The sequence below is a fragment of the Sus scrofa genome, chromosome 8 (genome assembly GCF_054392235.1).
Source record: "Sus scrofa isolate SSC_HxYL_T2T_F1_AM1 chromosome 8, Sscrofa_HxYL_maternal_Yorkshire_Landrace_v2.0, whole genome shotgun sequence".
NCBI lineage: Eukaryota > Metazoa > Chordata > Mammalia > Artiodactyla > Suidae > Sus > Sus scrofa.
In genome coordinates this window covers 131,053,022-131,070,779 of record NC_139390.1, presented here as the reverse complement: position 1 = coordinate 131,070,779, position 17,758 = coordinate 131,053,022, and the positions used below count along the sequence as shown (strand labels likewise).

The window sequence follows — 17,758 nt, the reverse complement described above, 5'->3', positions numbered from 1 at the left end:
AACATTATCTGCTAGCGTCTACATGTCATAACTAATGATCTCTCTGCTTATACTTTCTTGCTATTGAGGAGACACTGAACTCTACAAAGGGAAGAGCCCTGCACACTCGGGGATGGATGGATGGTTTGGGATGGCGCCTATTGGACAAAGTTTCCCCCCCCCACTGGTATGAAATGGGAGAGGAAATATGTCCTTTACTGTGATTTCAGCATGCACAAAAGCTGTCACAAAGTGCTGTCTTCTCAGGGTTGGGGTAAAAAAATTTTAGGAGGTCGCTGTTAGAGTGATTTGTTTTATTCCAGATTATTTGTCCCATTCATAATTAGTGCAAGTTTAACCTTTTCTGGTCAGGCCATTTGACTTGATGACAGAGTAGGGCAGCCACCAGGAAATTTTCATATTACTACCAAATAGCTGCTGTGGCTTTCGTGATGAAAGCAAATATTTTTTTGTCTGCCACGTAAGATGAGAAGAAACTAACTTTGCGAACTAACCATTTATCATCAGTGGAGCCTATTCATTCTGAAAGATCCTCCTGCTCTTTCCTTAAGGATGAAACAAAGCAAAACAAAGCACGGCTATGAGACTTCACTCCTGCTGAGGATCAGCAGACCTGCAGACCATAGTCGTTAAAGCTGACAAGCGTCTCCAATCTCTAATTCGTGAAAGGATAAGAGCACTTGCCTCCCGTACTGAATTATTTTCCGGGGTTTTAGGCAGAGAATAGGCCATTCTGTAGGTGAATATAGAGAATGGTTTCTTAGTAGCTGAAGTACCAGGTCTTAAATTTTGATAAAAATTTTTTGCTTGATCTCCATATATTCTTTGCCAAAGTGAAAAACTTTCCTACTGAAGTGGCCATTTAAAATAACCACTGTCCTTTCCTCTCATACCAATATTATTATTGTTTGGGGAGTACCGTGGTCATTTAACAAGAAGGCACTTACAGTGATACTGAAATTTAAAATCAAAGTCTGAACGTAGCAAAATATTTCAGGTTGAAGAAACACAAGACACAGAGATACATCTGCCTCGTGTTGGTGCAGTTCAAAACAAAGAAAAATATGAAGAAAGGATTTATGAGAGGTTATTTTTCCTGTAGCATCTTAGGTTCAGGTTTTTTGTTCTTTTTTTGGTTGTTTATCATGAAATACCATATTGATAACAATTGTTAAAAGGAGCAAGGAAACTTTTTGACCTTCGAGGATAATGTATGGGCAAGTAACTGTTGGCATAAATGGGGAGATACAAATTAGGTAAAGAAGGAAAATTTTAAAGGTAAGATGAAAAAAAAAAAAAAAAGATCAAGCTTTTCAGAGCTTGAGCTACTGAGTCTACAAGGCTTTATACAATTAAAAGTTTTAGAAAGCAAGATTGCTCTTGAAGAATGTTTTGAAAACTGAAGCCCTGTGTTTATTGAAAGAGGGACGGCTCGAGCAGCATCAGGCCACAATGTTCCAAAGTGTGCCATACCCAGATCTAAGATAACATAATCATTAAAATAACATGGTTTCAATTCAGATCTTCCCTCCGTATTTCTTCCCAAAAGTTAACAAGACTTTTGCCTTTGGCAATTTTATTCTAATAAATCGAATACAAGCTGACAGTGGTTCAGAATCTCAGCGTTATTTTCATGGCCAGTGAAGTATAATTTCAGAAAAAATTTTTGTTGTAAAATAGCAGGTGTCTCTATATTACTAGTCCTATATGTACCCAGGACCCAATTCAACCATGTTATTTTATTGTGGATGCAAAGACCAAAGTATGGAAATAGTTAGGAGGATATTAATATAATATTTTGTGGCATACTGCCTAAATCCTCCTCTAATTAGCCTCAGAGTGTTATTTGAACTTTAAATGCAGTATTTGCTTTCACACTTATGTCTAAATATAAAGAAAAGCTCTTCTAAGACTTGTCAGTTCTGATGAGAGAGGATGCTTTATGGACACAGAAAGTTCTTTTCACCCTGTTGCTTCTAATATAGATCATATGCAAATTTTCCAATAACAGTTTTTATATACTGCTTTGCTTTAGCAGGTAATTCTTATCTAGTCAATGAAAACAAAAAACCTAAAATGTTAAACATTTTCTGTAACATATACCTTTATATGTACATTTTTCAATTGATATATTTTCTGATTTCAGCTCTTTGGGTACGTATAAACGAATTTTTGTAACCATCTGTTATTAGGGAAGGGTGACTGGTCTTGGGGTATGGTGTTAGATGATTGAAAATGGCCCAGATGCTGGCCTGACAGACTGACGGTTTTGTGTTTATGTGGAGTATAAAAGGAAAAAGAGTGAAATTTTGGTATAAGTGAATGATTAGCAGCCCTTTTATGACAAAGGAACAACCATAACAAAAAGTAATTTTTATTCACTCTCCCCAAGTAGATTTTAAGGTTTGTGAGCACAGTGGCTGTTTCTTCTTCATCTCTGTGAAACCACAGTGCTTTGTGGACACCTCTGGGTTTGCTAAATATTTCTAAAATCAATTTGGAGTTGCCAGCAATATTATTCAGGTTGAAATAAATATTTTATGCTGGCTTAAGCCATACCTGATGAATAGGATAGTTAGGTTTCATATATAAATTTTATATCAAACATTTTAATGAGTCATGTCAAATGATATGATGGACTTCATTAAAAAGATAAAATTAATGGTAATCATTTGGTTTCAGTTTTCCCACCATTGTAAAAGGAGTTTGATATCTCGAGTAGGTAAACCTCTTTAAAACAAGATTTTTAAATGTTTATGTAACTGATCAATTTGTGAAGTTGTGCTTATTTTGAAATAAGCCAGGAGTTCCCATTGTGGCTCAGTGGTTAACGAATCCTACTAGGAAGCATGAGGTTGCGGGTTCGATCCCGCCTTGCTCAGTGGGTTAAGGATCCGGCGTTGCCGTGAGCTGTGGTGTAGGTTGCAGACGCGGCTCGGATCCCACGTTGCTGTGGCTCTGGTGTAGGCCGGCGGCTAAAGCTCCGATTTGACCCCTAGCCTGGGAACCTCCATATGCCACAGGAGTGGCCCAAGAAATGGCAAAAAGACAAAAAGAAAAAAAGAAAAAAGAAAATAAGCCCAAAAATTGCATGTTGAAGTATCATTCTACATGTCAAAAGGATAATATAAAAAAATAGTTTCTAGATATTTAAATGTTGTATTTTTTCTGCCTTGCATATATAATGAGGCAGCTTTCAACCATCTGGAAATGTTACATAATACACTGTGGTCAGTGACTTTTTTTTTCTTCTTCTTCTCTTTCTCTTTATTTATTTTTTTGATTCTAAGGTTTCCTTTCTCTTTTACCTTTCCACTGTCACATGCCTTGTATCCTGAACATAGCCCAATGCCTGGCCAGAATCATCTCTCTCGCCAGCTTATAATCAAAGGGAGTACTGAGAAAAACAGCTGAGCTGTATTAGGCAACCACAGTCTGGACTGCATTTCTTAACTGCTGAATAACACATCACAGGTGCAGGATTAGTGCTGCCTACGGTGCTGGGCTTTTTAGTGGAAACCCCTAGCAATTCTGGGCTCCCTCCTCATGTCTCATCCCGGGGAACCTGGCAACGATCTATCAAGCGTACAGAAATCAAAAGTGAGTAGTGGGAGCAGCTTAATATCTTACAGAGGCTGGCTTGCCCCTCCAGAAATGTAAGGAAGATCAGTTAAGCCAATTCTGGCACACACACAAAAAGAAACAGTCTTAGAACTTTGTCTTTCTTGGCATGGAGGGTGGGGAGTAGAACAGTTCAAGAGGTTTACATGTCTTGTGCACAGCAATGCAGGGCATGCAAATGCAGTTTACCTTAGCCATCCAGCGGTGTTGAGGTTACTTTTAAACTACTGAAAGTTTTCAGGTATTACTTTAACTTCTGTGTTGACTGCGTGTCTGAGTGGGTGTGTGTGTTTGCCTCTGTGCATTTTCCAGTACTGTCCTAGGCAACATCAAGGGCTATGGCTGTGTAGGGTCTTGTGGTATAATTTGATTATTTGTAGTTTTTGACATTGTAAATTTTTCTGCTATCTCTGACATATGAGTCTCAATTCTTAGATTTATAAAAGTGTCGCTTTCTTGCAGATAGTTTTTAAAAAGTTCAAAAATATTTTAAAGTATAAATTAATGATTAAATATTATAGCAAATGTTTTGAAAATATAGTTCCTAAGTTATTTAATCTTGATCAGGAAGGCTATAGATTGTTTTAGCAAGATAAAGTATATAGTCAGAGATATATTTTAGTAATTCATGTTATTTTTGGTACCTATCTTAGAAAACTTTTCTGTCAAGCATAACACATAATTGTAAACAAAGCCATGTATATAGCTCTACAGATTTGGTACAGTTGTTTCTTTAGTTTTTCTCTTAAAACTCTATATTGGCTTTCTAATATTCAGATTTCATTTGAATTCACTTTGCTGCTGGTTATCCTTATTCCATAAGGGTAAGGATATGTTTCACCATAGACCTTGAAACTCATTGGTGATGATAGTTGAAAATAGCACATTTTAAGTCAAGTTTTTAAATGCATATTCTCTGTATTTCATGCCTGAAATATTTGAACATTTGAAATAGTAATACACTTGTATTTTTAAGATCAATATGCTCCTGGACTAAAGTATCTTTTAGCAATTATCCAATTAGAGGATTCAGAGCGGATTAGAAACAGAGAGACCTTAAATGCTTTCCAGGTTTTCTCTTTAGGGGAAAAGAATATAGTATGAACCTGGGTTCTGATCTGTCTGCCTTCATTGTTCTTCTTTACATAGATGTCTGTTCCAAGTAGTTGTACAAACATCAGACTGTCTCGGGGGTGCGTGGGAAAGCTCCAGAGTAAGTTTTGGTGTGACGGCAGGTTGCACGTCCACTTTAATTAGCTTCAGAAGTCTGTGAAGCAGAGCACTGATAGAAACCTCTTTGGCTTGGTGATCTTCCCCGTCCTAGTTGACTCTTTGACATTATTGACCAGGAGGCTGTGGTTAGTCTCTTCTCCAGCCATGTGGATTCGAACAGGCACATGAAGTATTTTAAAATAACGGAGATAGTTTTAATTTTTTAAGTCCTCCTGTTAACTGTGATGACTATTTTATGGATGTAGATTCACTTTGATGTTAAATTATCTTTAAACATGGTGAATAGTCGCTTAGAAAGTTCATTATTTCTTATATTGATACTTTCATTAAGATACAGTCTTGTCGTGCCTTAGAGGACTCTCAGATATTTAGTTTATATGAACATTTTGGTCTAGTCACTCCAAATTCAAAAGCATTTTGAAACCTGGGGGGAAAGCCAGCCCCTGTTGTACCTCTAAAGAGTGTCAATGCAATGTTCCAAGAACTGGAATTGCTGTTCTAAACAATGATGGGACTTACTCAAGCTCATAGCTCTTGTATTAGTTACCTACAAAACAGTTATAAGTGTATACGTTGTATGTTCACATTGATATACTATTTCATCTTTTCATGATTTGTTCAACTCATAATCCAGCAACCCGTAAAATGAAACCGTTGCCTTATTGAAGCTTTCACTTTGTATCCAGATGTTTTGGGGTCTCTAGGCAGCGCTTTTATGATGTAAAATGTTGAAAACATGATTATGATACCGAACCTGAGTGATGTGGGAATGTGGATGTAAGTGCGGTGAAAAGGGAAACAATTGCCAGTAAATGGAAACATACAAAATATTTCTTAGGAAAGCCCTGTTTTCTTTAGAGATCCAGCACATCTCTAACATTGTAAAACGAATGCGTTTTTCTTAACCTATTGAGTAGTGTCAACAGTGAACCGCTGAAATGAAAAACTGTCAGTGTTCCTGGTTTTGGTGCTTATGTTTTCCATAAAGGTTATTGGTTGATTACTGCCACTCCCAGTAACCTTCCCTCCTATGCCTTGTGCCTAGGACTTGCTGATATTTGACAATTATATGTGGCATTGTGACATTTATTTTATTGTTTTCATGTAGTGTTTTTTGGTTTTCCATCTGTGGTTGATTTGTCTCTCTGTGCTCCACATGCAGTTGATTTGTCTCAGCAGCAAGATGGTTATGTTACTGAAGGCATTTCTGGAGCTCTGGGCCGTTGTGTTATGTAGACAGGATGGATTTAATGATTATTTGCTCAATGAATGAATGTACCACAGGAAAAAAGAAAATTATATTAGTCAGCCTTGAGCAAACTAGCCATATGTTTCTCAGAGCAAAACGCTCCATATTTCTGTAGAGTTTTTGTGCGTCGTGATGAATCCAAAAAGGCCAAGTTAATGGAAGTACAAGGAAGCAAAAGGAAGGGGAATTGAAGAGAGAATCAGGGTTGAGAGAAAGAGGAGGGGGAAAGAGGAAAAGGAAGAGAAATAGCAACATGTAGGAGATGAAGGAGTTGGGGAAAAGAGCAAAAACAATTAAGGGAGGAAAAGAGAAGGCTCTGAAGAATGAAAACAAGAGAAACAGCTTCAGCAGCACAGAAACGGACACCCGTTTACTGTTACTCACTCTTCTCATCTTGTGCAAGGATCTGTGGGGTGCTTCGCTTGGAATACCCCAGCAAGTTCTCCTCGCAGGCCACTGTGTGCTGATGCCACTCGCCACATGCTTCCTTAGGAAGGTTGAGTGACTTGCGGAGGCCACGGGGTGAAGCTGGCTAAGCTGGGGTTTGAACTGCTGTGTCTGTCACGCCCTACATCCTGCTCAAGCCTGAGTCCACTGCCTGGCGGCCTTTACCAGGTGGTGGCTTCTCACCTGACACTTCATCCCCCTCTGTAGCATGCTGGCCCAGGCCCTTCCCACCGATGCCTCACCTTGTCCCCCTCTCCTCCGACTTCCAAGACTCATGAAGGAGAAGGGAGTTCCTGTGCTTTAACGCCGCTGTTGAGAACTCAAAAGTCTACGCTTTATAATACATGGGAGTTTGCTTTGTTATTTTAAAATCTTAATTATCCTTAGATTTTGTTTTCAAAAGAGTTTAGGTACCTATCCCAACGTTTTATTATGATTGGGTTTCATGTTGTTCATATATATATATATTTTTCTAAGTTCTTCTTGCAAACAACATAGAAAATTTGTTTGAAAATGTCTTGGTGTAATGAAAGAGGGTCAGGACTTTTGAATAGATTATGCTTTATCAGACAGTAAGTTATTCAATTAAGTGAAATGATTCAAGGCTTAGGTGATGAAAATAAACCTTAGTTATCTATTTAAACCCACTCTTCAGGATCACTAAAAGTTATTTTGAAAATTAATATTGTTTTCAAGCTCTGATTTTGTTTTAGTCCTCTGTATTTGGGGGTTTTATTTTTAACCAAAGTGCTGTTTAAGCAAGTTTTGGCTGAGGGAGGAAATGGGCCTTGATTCATTTTATTTTTTATCATAACAGTATGGATAGTGACAGACTGGACCGTTTCCAGAGTGTTACTGGACAGTTCAGTCCTTTCACATTTTCTTCCACTAATCTTTTTACCCAAGCTACGTAAAGTACAGACTTACTTGAAATGAATTTGAATTTCTCCTCTTGCTCCAGCCTGCCCTCTGGTGAACAATAGGTAGAACAGAGAAGACCCTAAAAAAATCTCTTAATTCTTGAGATATTTAAAGAGCTAAAAAGTGAAAAAGAAAATGAAAGAAAATAGATTCCTAGTAGATCCTGTGGCACAAAATAATTACGTCATCTTTGAATGAATTTTGAAGATTCAGATCCATTTCTTACTGCACTGTGTGCCTGAGAGTTAATATCCTTGAATTAACTCCATCCATAAAGATGGTTCTCTGAGCGTTGTAACGTGACAGCAGATTCTGAGATTCTCTTCACTGTGATATATAAAACAGTATTTTATATCACAAACTTAAGATGCTCCATCGTATTTTTGAAGTGATAAGAATGTTACCAAGAAAAATACTCAAAACTAAATTTAGCTAAAACATACTTTAGGGTGTATTGGATGAATACAGAAGCTTAAATTTATTTCTTGCAGAATTGTAGTATTGCAGGTTTGTTTTTTTTTTTTACAATTTGCTTTTGTTCTGTTTTCTGATTTTTTTTGATAAATCTTTTTCATTTTTCTAAAAAAACATATGGAAGGGTACATTAGAATGTAAAATAATATAAAGATAATAAAAATCAAGAATTTATTGGAGTTCCCGTCGTGGCACAGTGGTTAACGAATCCGACTAGGAACCATGAGGTTGCGGGTTCGGTCCCTGCCCTTGCTCAGTGGGTTAACGATCCGGCGTTGCTGTGAGCTGTGGTGTACGTTGCAGACGCGGCTCGGATCCCGAGTTGCTGTGGCTCTGGCGCAGGCCAGTGGCTACAGCTCCGATTCGACCCCTAGCCTGGGAACCTCTATATGCCGCAGAAGCAGCACAAAGAAATAGCAAAAAGACAAAAAAAAAAAAAAAAAAAAAAGAATTTATTAAGTGGAGTTCCTGTCGTGGCGCAGTGGTTAACGAATCCGACTAGGAACCATGACGTTGCAGGTTCAGTCCCTGCCGTTGCTCAGTGGGTTAACGATCCGGTGTTGCCGTGAGCTGTGGCTCTGGCGAAGGCCGGTGGCTACAGCTCCGATTCAACCCCTAGCCTGGGAACCTCCATATGCCGCGGGAGCGGCCCAAGAAATAGCAACAACAACAACAAAAAGAATTTATTAAGTATGTAAACCAAAAAAAATGAGTTATTTTATAGTGTTTATACTAGCTAACAATTGTCTGCTGATTTCATATAAGTGCTTTAAAGAAACTCTTTATAACTGCCTTACTTCCTAACTTACCCAGGAAAGAATGGTGTAGAAAAACTTGTACATGACTGTATATAGATATGCACTCTAGCTGAAAACATGCATATAACTACAGCATATACCCAAGAAAAACAGTCAAGAAAAATAACCATCTGTTAGCCTTTGTAATTGAATGAAAGTCACACTGCTGTATGCTGATTATTCAGCTATTTCATGAAGTTTGATTAATTAGCCTGAAAATCTGTAAATCTATCTCATATATGAAAGTCATAAGAAATATAATTTAGTTGTGATTCATTAAGAACACACACAAATAGATGTTTTGAAGGGATCTTGTGGTTCATTTGCTCCCTGAAAATCTACTGATCCTTTGAAAAATGAGAAAAAATTACAGGTTGGCTTCCACATGCCCTACTTTGGTAATAATTTGGATGGTTAACTATGTGGATTAACATAACGTAACCAGCTCAGTTAACAGGGCAGCATCTCAAGCTTCTGGATTCACACCATTAAGCTAAGGATTGGCATTAGAGAGGGAGTGGGTTGGAGGGAGGAAAGCAACTGAGAAATGGACTGAGCTCCTCAAGAGAGATGTATCTGGTGTAGTATTTATTCCTAAGATGTTTCTGGACAACCTGACTTTTCTCAGTTTTTTTTTTCTCCTTACATTTTGTTTTTTCTGTCAGATTTGTTTATAATTCTGTTACTAAGCAGTGAAAAAGTCTTCATTGCCTGGAAAGCTATTGGAAAGAAATAATCAGTCTTATTGAAATTCTTTTCAACTTAATTTAGTAGAGACCATTCACTATTTAGCTTTCCTTGGTGGAATTTTTTTATTTAACTTGTTGATTTAGAAAATACAGTGTACTAAATTATACATAATGTTTCTTTAATAATTAGTCATCTTCCAATTGTTTTCAGTGATTATCTTTTATATAAAATTTAGCACAAAATCAAATAAACTGAGGATCTAGTTAATACTGATCTTACATTATTTGAATGGGCTAGTCAAACTTTATTATATCTTAAAAGTCTGTCTTTCTCCTGTTTCAAATGGAGGGATGCTACAAATGCAATAAAATGTAAAATATGCATTTTGAGAATTGTTTTAATCAAACATCAGATATTTGGTATGTATCTTTATTATCACTACTCCACTGTTCACTTAAATGCTCACATTATCATAAATATATATCTTTGTCTTTTTCTTCTCTTATTTTGACATGGTTATCAGGCTAAATTCATGATTTTATGAGGTTATTATTCATGGTATATACATGTCAATGGTTTTTTTATGCCTTAGCTGATGTGTTCAGTCTTGTTTTTGATCCAAAATGCCTAAGCTTGTCTGTGTGAGGCTGGCTAGGTGTTCAATAAATGCAAAATTACTTTATGTGAAAGTGATCCCTTTATAAATTCCTTTTTATTATTATAGCAGTAGATAAAACAGTTAAGTTTGTCATTGACCCTTTATCTCAAATGTCAACTAGCTATTAGGAAAGTTCTTACAGAAATTGAATCAATAATTAAAAACCTCCCAACAAACAAAAGTCTACTTCCAGATGGCTTCACTGGTCAATTTTATCAAACACTCAAAGAAGAATTATTACTAATCCTTCCCAAACTCTTCCAAAAACAGAAGAGGAGGAAAGACTTCCAAAATCATTTTATGAGTCCAGCATTATCCTGATCCCAAAACCAGACAAGGACACCGTAAGAAAAAAAATTACAGACCAATATCCCTGATGAACGTAAATGTAAAAATCCTCAAAAAAATACTAGCAAACAGAATTCAGCAGTATATTGAAAGGATCATACACCATGATCAAGTGAGATTTATTCCAAGGAGGTAAAGATGTTACAAGGTCCACAAATCAATTTCTATAATTTCCACATTAACAAAGTGAAGGATAAAAATCATATGATCACCTCAATAAATGCAGAAAAAAGCATTTGACAAAACTCACCAACCATGTATGATTTCAAAAACTCAACAGAATAGGTATAGAAGGGACATGCTTCAACCTGAAAAGGATATTTATATAACAATCCCACAGCTTGTTATATATAATACTCAGTTCAGTAGCATACTAACAGCATACTCAACAATGAAAGGCTTAAAGCTTTTCCTTTAAAGTTAGGCTCAAGACCAGGATGCCTACTCTGGCCAGTTTTATTCCATATAGTATAGAAAATGCTAGCCAGAACAATTAAGTATGAAAAAGAATTTTAAAAACCTAAAATGGAAAGGGTGAAGTAAAATTGTCACTATTGGCAGATGGCATGATATTATATATAGAAAACCCTAAAAACTCCACCAAAAACTGTTGAAATTAATAAATTTAGTGAAATTGCAGGATACAAAATCACTGTACAGAAATTGATTGCATTTGTATACACTAATAATGGATGACCTATAAGAAAACAATTTCTATTTACAGTTGCATCCAAAAGAATAGAATACTTAAGAATAAATTTAACCAAGGAGGTTAAAGACCTGCATGATAAAAATTATAAGACATTGATGAAACAAACTGAAGAAGATACAGACAATAATCCATGCTCATGAATTGGGAGAATTAATGTTGCTAAAATTTTCATACTGCCCAAAGCAGTCTACAGCTTTCATATAATTCCTATCAAAATTCCAACAGCATTTTTAAAGAGATTGAACAAACAATTATAAATTTGTATAGAGCCACAGAAGACCCCCAAAGAGCCAAAGAAATTTTGAGAAAGAAGAATAAAACCTGAGACATCATCCTCCCTTGTTGCAAACTATATTACAAAGTTGTAATCATTGAAACAGTATGGTATTGGCAGAAAAACAGATACATAGATAGAGAGTGCAGAAATAAACCAACACAGTTGTGGTCAATTAATCTATGACAAAGGAGCCAAGAACATACAATGGTGAAACTACTGTCTCTTCAATAAACAGTGTTGGGAAAATTCAATCATTATCTTATACCACACACAAAAATTACCTCAAAATGTATTAGACTTGAATGCAAGACCTGAAGCCATGTAACTTCTCAAAGAAAACGTAGGTAGTAAGATCCTTGACATAGGTCTTGCTGTTGATTTTTTGTATTTGACACCAAAAGCAAAGACAAAAGCAAAAAAAAAAAAAAAAAAAAAAAAAGTGAGACTACATAAAACTGAAAAGCTTCTGCCCACCCAAGTAAACCATCAACAAATGAAAAGGCAGCCTACTGAATGGGAGAAAATACAAGTTTTGTGTCTGATGAAGGGGTTGATATCCAAAATATATAAAGAATTCATATAATTCAGTATCAAAACAACAACAACAGAGTTCCATTTAAAAACTGGGCAAGAGCTCCCATTGTGGCTCAGAGAGTAAAGAACCTAACGTAGTGTCTGCAAAGATGCGGGTTTGATCCCCAGCCTTGCTTAGTTGGTTAAGGATCTGCTGTTGCCACAAGCTGCAGTGTAGGTAGCAGATGCAGCTCAGATCTGGCATTGCTGTGGTGTAGGCTCTGGCTGCAGCTCTGTTTCAAACCCTAGCCCGGGAACTTCCATATGCCATGGGTTTGGCCCTAAAAAGAAAATAAATAAAACTAAAAATGGGCAGATCTAAATAGACATTTTTCCAAAGAAGACATACACATGGCCAACAGGAACATAAAAAATGCTTAACATCACTAATCAAAGGATATATATATATATATATATCAGACCCCAATGAGCTGTGCCCTCACATCTGTCAGAATGGCTGTTGTCAAAAAGACAAGAAATAACAAATGCTGGTTAGGATGTGGAGAAAAAGGAACCCTTGTACTGCTGGTGGGAATGTAAATTGGTTCAGCCGCTATGGAAAACCATATGGAGGTTCCTCAGAAAGCTAAATATAGGACTATGATATAATCCAGCAATTCCCCATCTGGGTATTTATCCAAAAAAGTGGAAACATTAACTTGAAAAGGTACATGCACCTCTGTGTTCATTGCAGCATTATTTACAATGGCCAAGATATAGTACAACCTAAGTGTCCAGCAAGGGATGGATAAAAAAGATGTGTGTATGAATATGTGTGTATATATATTCGATGGAATATTATTCAGCCATTAAAAAGAATGAAATCTTATCATTGATGATAGTGTGGATGGACCTTAGGGCATTATGCCAAGTGAAATGTCAGACAAATATTATATGACTCAACTAAACAAAGCAAAATCAAACACAAGCTCATAGAAACAGGTTGGTAGTTGAACAGGCAGGGGTAGGGTAGCATTCAAAATGAGTGAGGAGAGTTTACAAGTTCAAACTTTTCCTTATAAATATGTCATGGGGTGTAATGTCCATCACCGTGAGTATAGTTAATAACACTGTATTGCCTATTTGAAAGTTGTTGAGAGTAGATCTTAAAAGTTCTCATCATATGAAAAATATTGTAATTATGTACAGTGATAGATGTTAGACTTACTGTAATTATTTTGCAATATATAAATTGTCGTACACCTGAAACTAATGTTGTATGTTAATTATACCTCAACTAAAAAAAGATCTTGTCTTTTAAGTGTTCTTAGCTTTTAAGATGAGTCTAATCAGATGTATTTATTCTGCTGCTACTGCTTCTCTTGTTCCTGTCTTTTGTTAGCCTCTAAATATCACTCAATTATTTTAATTTTATCTTATGATCAAAATGTTATGGGTTATGTAATAACAATTTTCATTTCACAAGGAGTTAAACACGTACAGGTTAATTGACCACTAAGTAGCAATTGCACATTTTTACGTAAATGACTGGCTTGATTATTTTAGCAAAAGCAGACACCTCTCCACTTGTCTCAGAATTGCATTTAATCATCCATTTATTTAATGCTAATTAAAAGCAATCATTTATCATCTCATTGCTTTTACTTGTTCAGGTCATATTGTATGAAGGCAGCCTTATATGCTCAGTCTGTCTTCTGTTAACTCAGTTGATAGAAATGATGTCTTTATTATGAGCTAGCTGTACTTACCTTTTTTTTTTTCTTTTGAATGTGTTTTTGGTAAAATAGCTTGTATCTGACTGCATGTTAAAGCGTTAAGCATTTTTTGAAAGATTACCCAGCAGCATTTCATCTTTGTAATCCCTATAGAAAGGATGGTTCTTACTGGATTTGTCTAGTCTTTGAGAGCCAGAATTTGAGTATAGAGGTTGCTTGAAGTTAAGAGACTCGGGTATCTTAATTAACTGAAGTAGTTAACTTAGAATGCTCTACAAAATACCACAAAATATATTTTTGACAATTCACGGTATAGAAGGATGTATTTGGATCTAGTACAGCTTTAAGCATGTATATGTAGACACATAAAGCGTGGTAAACCATAAGGGGTTTAGTGTTAGTACCAAGCCAGTGGTCATTAGTCCAGTGCTGAATCTCACAATGAAGATTGGCTAGAAAACTTGCTTCTTCGTCACTGGATTTTCCTTTTTGATTTTTCCTGTTACTTTCTTGCTCACTGATATTCTTAATTCCACATTAGAATATGAGACTAGTCATTTCCCTATTTTGAACTGAGAAGCAAATTTGCAGATGCTTTCAGGAAGCTTCACTTGTTATCTGTTGCTACTCCATAGATCCATGCTGCTGTGTGAACAGGATTCATGGCCCCTTTGAATGCACACTGTGAAGAATTCCAGGATGAAAAATAGGAGAATTTCATGATGCAGAATTGAGTAATTTCTTCACAGGGTGATTAAGTTTTCCCCAAGAAGTAGGATCTAAGTAGGATCTTCACATATTTCATCATATCTATATAGATGTGAATCTTCCTATACATTTATTGCTCTCGCACACCCACACCCCCCCCCACACAGAAGCTACAAGAGGCTTTTAAATGAAAGCATCTCCCAACTTCTCCGTCTCCGTTAGTAACTACAGCAGCACCTTTTTACATTCTTTTTGTTATTATTTTCCTACGTATCACCAAACAAACAATTGCACTACTACTGCTTGATTATTCCGTTTTATATGTTACTTTTGAATTCCCACTATCGACATTTTTACCACCCTCATGCCTACTGTACACACACATATTTCTGTCCCCCTTCGTCCATACAGAGCAGTTAAAATGTTATTTGTTTTCTTAGTTTCCTATGTTCCCATTATTAAATTATTTTTCTTTTTTCTCTTTTTCCCTTTTTTTCTTTTTTTTTTTTTTTGTTTGTTTTTTAGGGTCACTCCCATGGCATATGAAGTTCCCAGGCTAGGGGTTGAATAGGAGCTCTAGCTACCCGCCTGCACCACAGCCACAGCAATGCCACATTCAATGCATGTCTGCGACCTGCACCACAGCTTATAGCAATACCGGATCCTTAACCCATGGAGCAAGGCCAAACTCAGTCAGTTTAACTAAAACACTTGAGTTACTCTATTATTTACAACTTTTTGGGCATTTCTCTCCCCGAGTCCCTTGCCCTGCCCCCAGTCAGGCCTGGTGTTCCTCGGGTCCACTCCTTAGCTCTCATCTTTTCATCCGCCTTCACCATTATCCTGAGAAAGGAAGCCTTTCCTTTCTTGAGGGTGGTTTGTCCTGTTATCAGGAACCCATTTCTTCTGCTTTCTTGTTTATACCCTCATTTGGGCAGAGCTTCTCCTGCCATAGCTTTCCGTGAAAGATGCATGACAGGTAAATTTTCAAGACCTTGAAAAATCTTAAAATGCTTTTCTTCTATGCTTATTTGATTTGTAATTTTCGAAGGGATTCATTCCTAGATTTGAAATACTTTTCCCTCAGAACTTTGAAGAAATAACTTTATTCTAGTTCCTGGTTTTGCTGTAGCAAGTTCAATGTCATAGTTACTATTATTTTTTTGGCTGCACCCTGAGCCTATGGAAGTTCCCAGGCCAGGGAATGAATCCAAGCTGATGCTGTGACCTACACCACAGCTGCAGGAACAGTGGATCTTTAACCTACTGTGCCACAGCGGGAACTCTGCCACAGTTTTTTGTTTTTGATGTTTTATTTTTAGGGCTGCACCTGCAGCATATGGAAGTTCCCAGGCTAGGGATCGAATCAGAGCTGCAGCTGTCAGCCTACACCACAGCCACACCAAATCCAGATATGAGCCGCATCTGGGACCTACACCACAGCTTGTGGCAATACCAGATCCTCAATCCAATGAGTGAGGTCAGGGATCAAACCCACATCTTCATTGGATACTAGTCGGGTTCTTAACCTGCTGAGCCATGATGAGAACTCCCTGCCATAGTTATTTTTAATCTCTAAGTATATCTATAAATAAATTTGGGATCTTCCTTTTTGCTATTGTTTTAACATTTCAAAATAACATGCCCTTGTGTAAATCTATTCATATACTTTGTGGGTCCTTTCATTTGAGGTTATGGAAATCCTTTTTTTTTTAATGGCTGCACTCACAGCATATGGAAGTTCCTAGGCTAGGGATTGAATCTGAACCACAGCTATGACCTATACCACAGCTGCAGCAGTGCCAGATCCTTTAACCCACTGTGCCAGGCCAACCCCTTACCTCTGCAGCGATCTGAGCCACTATAGTAGGATTCTTAACCCACTGCACCACAGCATGAACTCTGGGTTATGGGAATCTTGCACTATTTATGTACTAATTTCATTTCCTTCCCCCTCTTTTCTCAAGTCTTCCTTTCTAGAGATGTTATTATTATTCAGATGTTGAGTTTCTTGTATTAATGCTCTAATTTACCTACCTGTGTATCTGTGGTTTGCCCTATATCATGGGAGGTTTCCTAATCTTTATTTCAGTTCTCCTACTGAGATTTTTATTTATGCAACCACATTCGTAGAGTTCCCTATTTGTTACTCTGTTTATGTAGCAACATATTCTTGTTTCATTGATGTAATATATTTTTTATAAAGCTGAGAGCATTAATAATAGGTTTTCTTTAAATTTTGAAGTTTCCTTCCAAGTTTCTTTCCTCTGTGCATTTATTTTGTTTTCAGCCTTTGATGTTTGAGGGTTTCTTAGTAGATCCAATGACCCTAGAATTAGTGGCTTCTGCATAAGAGAAGGAAGCACTTTAAAAGCTGATGGGGGAGTTCCCACTGTGGCACAGTGCATTAATGATCTGGCTTGTCTCAGTGGTGCCAGTTCCACCCCGGCCCTGTGCAGCGGGTTAAGGACCTGCAGTTGCCACAGCTGTGTCATAGTTCACAGCTGTGGCTCTAATTCATCCCTGGCCTAGGAACTTCCACACGCCACAGGTGCGGCCGAAAAAGGAAAAAAAGAAAAAGGCTGATGAGAAGCTCTGTGGTGGGTCGATGCTGTCATCAGAGACATCAGTGTAGGTTAATATTGCAGGGCTTTCACTGAGAAACATCTAATGCCCCTGTGTTTGGATTTTGTTCTTTACCTGGTCAAATTCTTGAGTACAGACGGCATAAGGCAGGCTGCACTGAGTTCCGGAAGCTGTGGGGGTGGCAGTGTCACTCAGTGTAAATGCCCCCTGAATGTGTGCAGTAGTGGTGCCCTTGCCGCCCTCTCTGGTGCCCTGTAGTCTCTCATCTTAATTGTGAAAATGGGAAATAAGGAACTCCTTAGCCATTTTCTTACAGTGGGATTTTGTCATTAAGATACCTTATGGAGTTGCCATCATGGCGCAGTGGTTAACGAATCCGACTAGGAACCATGAGGTTGCAGGTTCGATCCCTGGCCTTGCTCAGTGGGTTAAGGATATGGCGTTGCCGTGAGCTGTGGTGTAGGTCGCAGACGTGACTTGGATCCCGCACTGCTGTGGCTGTGGTGTAGGCCGGCGGCTACAGCTCCGATTCGACCCCTAGCCTGGGAATCTCCATATGCCACAGGAAGCAGCCCTAGAAAAGGCAAAAAGACAAAAAGAGAAAAGAAAAGAAAATGGCTAAGAAAAAAGAACCAATGATATAAAAGAGACCCAGAGAAGACAGTGGCAGTAAAAACTTGGAAACCAGAGGACAAGCAGTAACTGGTTTAATAAAGCTGAGACTGCTGATTCTCTCCAAAGGTGGGAAGAAACCAAGGAGAAATACAAGCCAACCACTTAGCTCCTAA

The 17,758-nt window shown here is 37.5% G+C and overlaps 1 protein-coding gene across 50 annotated transcripts in view; it reads left to right on the top strand.

Moving 5' to 3' along the window:
- Positions 1-17,758, top strand: part of BMPR1B (bone morphogenetic protein receptor type 1B) — a 500,524-nt gene that overhangs the window by 422,826 nt on the left and 59,940 nt on the right. Inside the window, exon 1 of one of the 50 annotated variants that reach the window (XM_021100422.2) lies at positions 3,382-3,600. The gene's annotated coding sequence lies outside the window, so the exon portion shown is untranslated. 50 annotated transcript variants of the gene reach the window in all.